Here is a 9,349-nt window from a genome sequence, read left to right as displayed (position 1 = left end):
TTAAAGATAGACCAAATTGCATTCCACTATATAGTTTCCACCCAGAGGCAGAGATACAAGAAAGGGATCACATTGGTTGCAAAAGAGTTGTCAGAGAGGCATCATTTGGTGGTGAGAGAGAAGAATACTGGGGAATAGTTCAAGTGCTACGAGTCTGAAAGCTCGGATTTGTGCTAAAACACAAGAACTTGTTCAGACCCTCAATTAAAAATTATGGCTAGATTGCTTTTACTCTAACTTAGACTAAGGGCAGAACAAGAGTAAATAAGTGCAATGAACCAATAACACTACCCTAAGCCATATTCATACATCATCAACAATAAAATGAAAGTTTAAAGAGTAGGGAAGAGAGATGCATGTCGACGCCCCGCCTTGATTGGAGCGGAAAACCACCATCATCGGGCCTTCATTCGACCACCGCCGTGGCAACGCTCCCACACGTGTGGGGCCTATCTCGATTGGTTGGTGCGCATGGTGTGGTTCATGCGGTGCTTCGGGTGCTTTCTCTCTCGGTGGAGGATGGTATTTGTCAACCTTTGGCAATGTGGCAGGAATCTTGGCCAAATTTTAAGGGATTACCAAAGATAAGTGAAGTCGCCACCAATCATTGGGTTTTTCTAATGTGTGATTGGTCACCTGTTTCTAGTTGATTTTATTACTAATCCTAGGCTAAGAAAAAAGGTATTTTTTTCCTAATCAAATGTGTATGGTAAAAAATCTTAATTCTTGAGTTTGGAAGTTTGGTTACGTGTGAGGAAGGTGTTAGGCACCCCACAATGCCTGTCCAAGGATAGTCCTTTGCTTTGATAAAACCTTAATTTTTGGAGATTGGCAGTAAGAACATGATTTTGGCATTGGCTTTCGGGGCTTCGCATGCATGGGAGGCTTGGAGGTTTGGCTTTTGAATGGGTGTGGTCCCAATCTATGCTTTCCTAAGGCATTCGGGCAAAGTACCAGATTTTCACGGTGAAAATCCGGTGACATGTCACCTTATTTTCATGGAAGAAATGAGGCATCACTTTGTCTTTGGTAACATGGACTATGACAATCACACCGGAAGAGGCGAGTAGGTATATATATACATACATCATGCATAATGCAAGCACACAAAGCAGGAAAGTAATTGTCTACATCCTTAGAGCATGACCCAAAATATAATAATAATGATGATGATTCAAGGTCCACTATGAACATTCTGTTACATTTTTTTAATAGTATTTTGTGGTTGATTTGATGATCTCCATTTCAAGTTCTATGCATAAAAAAAATAATTGCCCATTATGAGCATCCTATCACTTGAATAGATTTGATTTAGTTCCGCAAGCTTGCCCTTGTTGGTATCTCTACTTTCGGTATCATTCGTAAATTCTGTAATGGTGCCTATGAATAGTATGCTTTAGATACATAAATTTGGATTTGAGTTATAAAAATTAAATATTTTTTTTCGATAATTTTTAAAGACCAATCATTTAGACCACCAAGAAGTTTAAACTTCTTGAATATGAAATCAAGACATTTCAAATCTATTGATTAAAAGTTCAAATTCAAATTCAAATTTAAATTCCAAACGCAACCTAAGGAAACTATTTAAATTTATAAACAAAAATTTCTAGAAGTATAAGCTAGAAAACATTCAAGTGAGAAATATATATATATATATATTTGAAAAATTATGTACTTTTTTTTTTTTGATAAGAAAAATTATGTACTTAATAAAATAAAAAAGGAAAAGAAAAATTCTTATTAGTGTTTTGATAAAGTGACTTGGGTAGGAAGGAAGTACAAGTAGGAACATCTTATATCAAAATATTCAAGGATATATATAATAAAGTAACAATAACTCTACAATCACCACCAAAAAAAAAAATCACAAAATATTTCACAACCGCAAGATGTCAAATTATTAATGCTAGATAATAAACTAATATCAAATTTAGGGACCAAACTTTTAGGGATGAAAAACAAAATCTAATACTATATATAATAGCAGAAGCCTTTAAGGCGGTGCTGCCACGTTAGGAAAAATGACCCCTTAAAATGCTGCCACGTATAAGTTAAAAAGCGATAAATTATGTTAGTTGGCATTCCACACACCATTTAAAAGCCTCTCATTATAAATAAAAATTCTTTTTTAATTGGTTTAAAAGACTCTCATTATAAATAAAAAAATTAACCGGTTAAACTTAGATGTACACCACGATAGAGAATTAGAGATAGAGAGGCGATGAGTACACGGAGAAAGAAGCAGTGAAAGAGAGAGGCGACGAAATATAAAAGTTTCAAAAAACGATTTTGCTGACCCAAAACCTAGGCAGACTGGTAAACAGAAATGCATGGAGTGGGGACTAGGGAGAGAGGAGAAGTGGTGTACCCATAACCGGTAAAGTTATTGTTTTTGTTTTTGTTTTTTTCCTTTTCGTTTTCAAATATAGGAATTGAATATAATTTAGGTTTGAATTTCTTGGTTGGATTGGTTTAGATTTAGATTTTTTAATAATTTAACCTGTCCCCTCTCTCATCCGTCTTTCTTCTCGCTGCCACTCTCTAATACGCAAACCCAAATCGTGAGATAGAGTTCGTAAAAGGGATATTCGTTTCGGTACAAATCAAAAGAAAAAAGACTAGGATAGAGAGAAGGAGTTCACTGGGCCGTATGCCCACTAAATAATTGTACCTTTTCGTTTGGTTCTTTGGTTTTTGTGGTATTTTGATTATATTGGATTTTGACTTAGGAATTTGGATTAGAATAGGTTTTGTTTTGCCTATTTGGGTTGCATTCGTTTTGGGTATCTGCCTAAATGCATGGCATTTCATTTATTTATTTATTTTAATTGATATATATATTTCATTACCTCTTCGATATATTTTGGTTTCCTATGTTCTCTTTGTTCGTTTTTGTAAAGTTATTTGAGTGCTTTTTTTAATAATAAAAAATAAAAAGAATAAGTGTTTCCTGTAGTTGTCGATAAAGGCTACGACGTTCACTGGTCACAGTGATTGAGGTATGAAATGCATTAGAATTAGTTCCAAAATTAAAGGTAAGTTCTTATGAATTTTCCCCTTTATTTTTCCAGTTCTTAATTTATACTTCTGTTAACAAGTGGTTGATTTTGTATTTACATTTGAAAACACTAAAACATTGTCACTTTTCGTTTGGTGCGTTAAGGAAACATTTCAATGATATCTCTCACATTTTAGTGATGTTCAGTCATTCCGATAGGCACCTCTTCTTTCTCCCACCATTTTTGTCCCTAATTTAAATGGTTAATTTGACATGCTTACTATTTTTTTAAATCTCTGTTTTCTGTTATTAATTGTTGTGTTTGGTTTTGGGGACACAATTTCAAAGCATAAAAACCTAGAACCATCTGAAAACCAAAATTACAAATTGTTTTTTTTTTTTTTTTCATTTTAATTTCTACTTCCAATTTGTGTTCTGTGTTTTCTTTATTTCATATATTTCTTTCTTTTTTGGCTTTCACTTTTCAGGAAACATAGGTCTCTTCTCACAAAACCTTGCAGCAAGTTGTTCTCCCAGGTTTAGCACAGATTCTGATGTGTACCTCTCATTATTATTCTCAACTTTATTCCCATCATCAATTAGAGTTTCAATTTTCACTTGGTTTGGAATTTGTTCTTCTCAGATTGAAGTTGCTGATTTATGCCCAATATGTTTAGAATGAGAATTTAATCTAAAGTTAATTCATATGCACTTGAATATTGTCCAGGCAAATTTGGTTAGATATGGGCTCAAATTACAAATTTGGAAGTACTAATACATGTGTGTTTAGGAAGTTTTTTTTGTTACATTTGAATTTTACAATGATTCATTAAGTGTTGTTTCTTTTACATGTACACAAGTTGTTTGATAAAATTCTTAAGTGATGTTTTGTTGGCCTTTTTTATTCTCTTCCCCAGTGATGCTATTAGCCCAAAGCACCGACTCCTTCAAGGTCACTCTTTTCCTCCCTTTCCAACAAAATTGCATCATATAATTGTGAATCGTTTTAAATTTTATTTAGTTTTACTAATTCTTTTATTTTTAAATTGCTTTTAGTTCAAGTATTGTTAATTTCAAAACTCAATTTGGATTATAAGACTAAAATTTGCACCTAAGAATCAGTTATTTGTTTGTTCATTTTTCAGATTCAATTTGCTTCCAATAAGGTTCCATTTCTTTATTTCAACATGTTTTCTTTCCTCTCTTTTTTCCCCCTTTTTTTGTTGTTGTGTTTGGCTGCAGAGAAAGTCTCGGATATTTTCAGAAGTATAGTATGAGATTTTCTGATTGGTATGTGGTTGACAACTTTTATTGTGATTTGATGGTTGGGTTGTGTATATGAAAGCTTCTTAGAGGGCAACTTGGCTATTGTAGGTGGCAGTGTGCAGTTAATAAGTAAGGTTGTGACTTGTGAGGCGATTGGAGCAGCGGTATTCCATATTACCCTTCTGTCACTCTCACTTCTTGCTCAACGTAATAAAAAGTTTCCACCTTTTCTTGAGTGTGAAAGGATTGTGCGGTGTTTTTTATTTTTTGGTTTTTATGGGTTTTCTTAATTCTTTCATATTAAAGTGTATTGCATTGATTTTAAAAATGCTAATGAGTTTTTTGTTGGGGAGGGTTTGTGTATAATATGATTGATAAAATTCCTCAATGGAGGAGTGGTACTAGTATACTAGATAGATTAAAAAAGAGTAGTAGCTGTAGTTTCCTTTATTTTAATTTTTGTTTGTTAGCCCACCAAGGAGGTTAAATTTAATCTCAAACTATTGATATCGAACCGTACTTTTATATTGTTATTTTGTTGTGAAAGTTTAATACGTAGAACAAGCTTCTTCTTCTTTTTTGTGTGTGCATGCTATCCCACTTATCTTTTAATTGTAGCAGATTTCTAGAAGTTGATATGAAGGAAAATGGATAATAAGTAGGGCTCATCGTCATGGCTAACTGCAACATAAGAACATGCTAGAACAAATTAAATTCATTTACTTTGGGAGTTATATCTCAGAAAGCCTTTTAATTCTCCATTATTGGGGAATTTTGCCAATTGAAAATATTTATGCTTTAATGTTTTTTAAAAAATAAAAAATTTGATGCATTTTCTTTGAGAGAACCTTTAAATCCTCTAAATCCTCCATTATTGGTGAGATTTGTAGATTGAACATATATGTGTTTTACTGTGGTTAAAAAGAAAAGTAATGCTAACTATTTTCTGTCCAATTTTATCCATAGTTTGTACTTATCAAAAAAAAAAAAAATTATTCTTAGTTTGTAATTTCAAAGTTTTTTTCTATTATATCTTTTTTCTTTTATGTGGATCAAATATGCCAATTGAAGAGTAGTTAATAGTATTGCTAAATAAGATTTCCAATTGAAAATTAGTATTTTAAAGAAAATTTGAATATAATGAGAATTGTTTTGATACTTATTTATTTTTTGTAGCTATGATCATATATGTTTGGACAGTGGGTCATCTTTGTTTACTATAGGTTTCGTGCCTCCACAATGCATGTCAATACCATGTAATGCTGAAGTAGGTATCTTAATTATTTAATTTTTAGGTGTTAGTTCTAAATAAGTTGGCTTCCAGTCAAAATGATTGGATATGGAGATCTATGGGTTTTGTTTTTTGTTTTTTGTTTTTTTTTTTTTTTTTTTTTTCAATTTGTTAATCAAGATAATGTTAAGTTTCATTTTCATTGTCCAAGAATATATACTCTATTTTGTGACTTTAGTATTCTGCTCTAATATGTATGGACTTCATTATAACCACTATGTTCCATTTTATTGATCACTTATTGATAGATTTTTGATGACTTGCATAATTTAGCATAATTTATCGCTTCTCAACTTTAAACTTTAGTCTAATTTTATTTATTTTTTGTTGATTTTAGACTTCATTATTGTTATTTAAATTTTATTGCAAATTTGAAGAAAATGAAGATTTATTCAAATAAAAGAGATGTGAAACAGCTAGAGAAAATGTTGGGCTGAAAGGAACAAGGTTTTTGCGCTGAATAAAAGAAAATATTGGGCTGAAAAGAGGAACTGCTTTTGGGCTAAAAGGAGGAAGGTTTTGGGCTGAAGAAAGCAAGGTTTTTGGGCTAAAGAAAGCAAGGTATTGGGCTGAAAAGGACAAACGTTTTGGGCTGAAAAGGGCACCACATCTAAAAGGAAAAAAGGGCACCACGGCTGAAGAAAAAGGGGGGCGCTGAAAAGAAAACAGGGGCTGAAGCAGAAAGTTTTGAGGCTCTGAAACTGAAGAGAGAAAGGCTGAAACAGAAAAGAAGAGAAGCTAAAACAGGGGCTGAAGCAGAAAGGAGGCTGAAGCAGATTTTTATGTTCATTTTTTCCCTTCAAATCTTCTCAGAAAAATTATGGTGAATTCATTTATGTTGAATTTCATTTTTAGCATGAACTAAATTTTCTTTATTCTAGGAAAACGATGTAATCTAGTTCCGAACTATGCTTGCTTTTCTATGTTAATTTGAATTAATTCTTTTCAAGTTTGTCTGATTTATTCTGAGTTTATTGCTTCTAATTAACCGGCCATTAATTAGATGATTTTGATCTTGTGATTTGCTGTCGAAAGAGGGAATTATAGGATAGATCTTGAATATCTCAGCATAGGTAAATATAGAGATTGAGAGACTTGTATGAACCTGTGTAGTATTAAAATCATTGGTCTTAATGCTTTCTTGTTTTATTAAATTGCATACTCTTGTGTAAATTGATGAACAAGATAGGTTCCAATTGACTGTCGAAACATGCTTTTGGATGTTTTTGTTGAGATTGCTAACAAACAGAGAGAATTAAATTAAATTAGCTAGATGAGTAAAGCATAGTGAGGGATTAGGTGAAATCGATTTCCTAGAAGTTTTCTTCCCATTAATTTGATCTTTGAACAACATATTTTTTTCCTCTGCTTATCTTCTTTAATTTGATTTTATTTTAAATTCCAATTACAACAACCTTAATGACTTCTCTAGATAAAATCGAGATTAGCATAATTTTGGTATTTGTCAAAAGTAAGTTACCAATCCCTGAGGACGATACTCTTCTCATCACTTTACTATAAAACTACGATACTGTGCACTTGCAGTTTTGCACCGAACAATTTTGTAGCTATCTGAATTCTGGGCTGTACATGAACCACTAACAAATGTAGAATCAAGGTTTGATTAGTCGTGGTCCAAACCTTCATTTTTTAGATTTAAATTTTCACTAAACTGCTGCATTACTTTTTACAATTCAACCCATATTTTCAATGTTTTCTTAGGTTTCATTTGCAGTATTTCTTTTATCTTTCTCTGTTGCAATTTAAAATCGCTATGCTTTTTTTTTTTTTTTTTGAGCAATCGAAAATAATGGCTGCAATTATATGGATTGTCCTCTTTGCAGTTTCACTAAGAATAGGTAGGTATACAAAAGTGCTCACCACAACCAAGAAAGAAAACCAAAAATCCATAAACTAATACCAATGCAGTAGTAAAAATGTTAAACTTGAAACTAAAATCTTATGAATAGTGGAACTAAGCAAGATGTTTTGCACAGATCATGCACCTGTAGAGTAGTAAAAGATAGAGCACACTAGTTACACATCACACGCATGATACAATGCACTTGAAATTCCACTAGACATGAATTGGATCTTACCTTCTATTGTAGGACTTTAAAAGTAGGAAGTAAGGCTACAACATTTGATGCAACATGAAAAATAGTTTGCAATCTCTGCTCTAATGGTTAAAGAGATGTCATTTTTTGGTTTCACATGCCGTGCAAACCAAAAACCTGCTCATGATTTCATTATTTAGTTTCAATTGAAATCTTTGAACAATGGAAGGACATTCTTAAGTACATAAAAAAAGAATTGTTCCAATAAATCATTGAGGATGACTTTGAGATGAGAAAAGTTGCATAGATCACTATTATCCATAGAAACATCATGCCAAGTTAAATTAAATTAAAGGGAGTAGATATATCATAGAGTCTAAAGAGAATAATTGCACAGATCACTATTACCCATAGAAATCCTTGTGTAAAGTATAAGCAAAAACCAGATTTCGCTTATACTTGAGCTCACTACATTTTCTGTTTTAGAGCATTTTGGTTTCTTAAGTTATATTTAAGCTTAATTAATATGTGCCTTGCTACTTTGTGTTTTGTCAGTTAGGCATGAAATATAGATGTGGTTTTGATCTTTGGAATAAGTGTTGAGCACGAAAGTTATATCATTTTTTTGAAATGAAAGTTATGTTTTTCTCACCTTTTAGTTTAACTATTTGATCATCTGGGTGTTTCTTTTAAATATTATTAGATATTATTCTCATATACTTTATATGAAAACATGACAAATGTTAATGTTTAACTGATTAAAAAAATTTGTAGGTAACTATCGACTGTCATTCACATGGGCAACAAAGCCCTACATCAACTTTGACATTCCAAAAGTCACGAAGGAAATTATGCCAAAAGAACCTCCTAAAGGACTAGATGGATAACTTTCTTACATAATAGAAAAATAGTTGATGAAATAGAAGACTTGGAAGCATAAAAAATGCTAAAGAATTATGCACCAAGTTCTATTCTTCATACCCTTTTCTTATTTACTTAATTTTCTGTTTTATTTTAGATTATGAGAGATTTAATTTTTTTGTACTCAGGCTATGGTTTTGTAATCTGAGCATCCTAAGACTCTTATATCAACTTGAATTTAAGTTTTGTAATATATGTGATTCTAATTTTGAACTTAGTTATAATTGTAGATTGTGATTCATTTGTCTCTATTAGATTGCCGCACTGTTCAGTGCCAGCCTATTTGGGAATACAAGATTAATGAAAATTGAGAATGCTATGTGTATGCATTTTATAGGTGCTAAATTAAAAAGCTTCTAATTTCAAGTAATGAATCTGAGTCCTAATTTTAGTACTGAGCTTGATTGTTGACCTTTTATTTTATATTATACAAATAACAACTAAAGGCCATGAACAAGGAAAATATTTGAGTTGAGAAAATCAAAATGCAAACCATTACAGGAGATCACCAACTTTTGGAAAACTAAATATCAGGAAACCTATTAATCTATTGTGATTGGCTCTTATTTTTTCCTTTTTGAAGTCCAAGTTATTCAAGTATTAGGAAAGCTGTTAATCTGTTAAATAAATAAAAAGAACAACATAATTTAACATATATACAATTTTATCACTGATAGATCAAATTAATTGGTGACATGCAAAGCCAAGATTGTTATGTTAACAACAGATTGGGTATTATTTTTGCATGTCTCATATGCAACACAAAGGTCAAACCTATCAAAAGGAGTTTTATGGTGTGAGACGTGAGTGATG

General features: G+C 31.8%; 1 long non-coding RNA gene across 1 annotated transcript; it reads left to right on the top strand.

Annotated features, from left to right (window-relative positions):
- Positions 1 to 2,201: 2,201 nt before the first annotated feature.
- Positions 2,202 to 8,775, top strand: LOC136062147 (uncharacterized). Its single transcript, XR_010623971.1, has 5 exons — positions 2,202 to 2,380; positions 3,490 to 3,953; positions 4,147 to 4,167; positions 5,975 to 6,381; positions 8,390 to 8,775. It is a non-coding gene; the product is annotated as an uncharacterized LOC136062147 (long non-coding RNA).
- The last annotated feature ends 574 nt before the right edge of the window (positions 8,776 to 9,349 follow it).

Source organism: Quercus suber, unplaced genomic scaffold (genome assembly GCF_002906115.3).
Source record: "Quercus suber isolate HL8 unplaced genomic scaffold, Cork oak 2.0 scaffold_386, whole genome shotgun sequence".
NCBI classification, from domain to species: domain Eukaryota; kingdom Viridiplantae; phylum Streptophyta; class Magnoliopsida; order Fagales; family Fagaceae; genus Quercus; species Quercus suber.
This window is presented reverse-complemented; position numbering and strand designations above follow the sequence as displayed.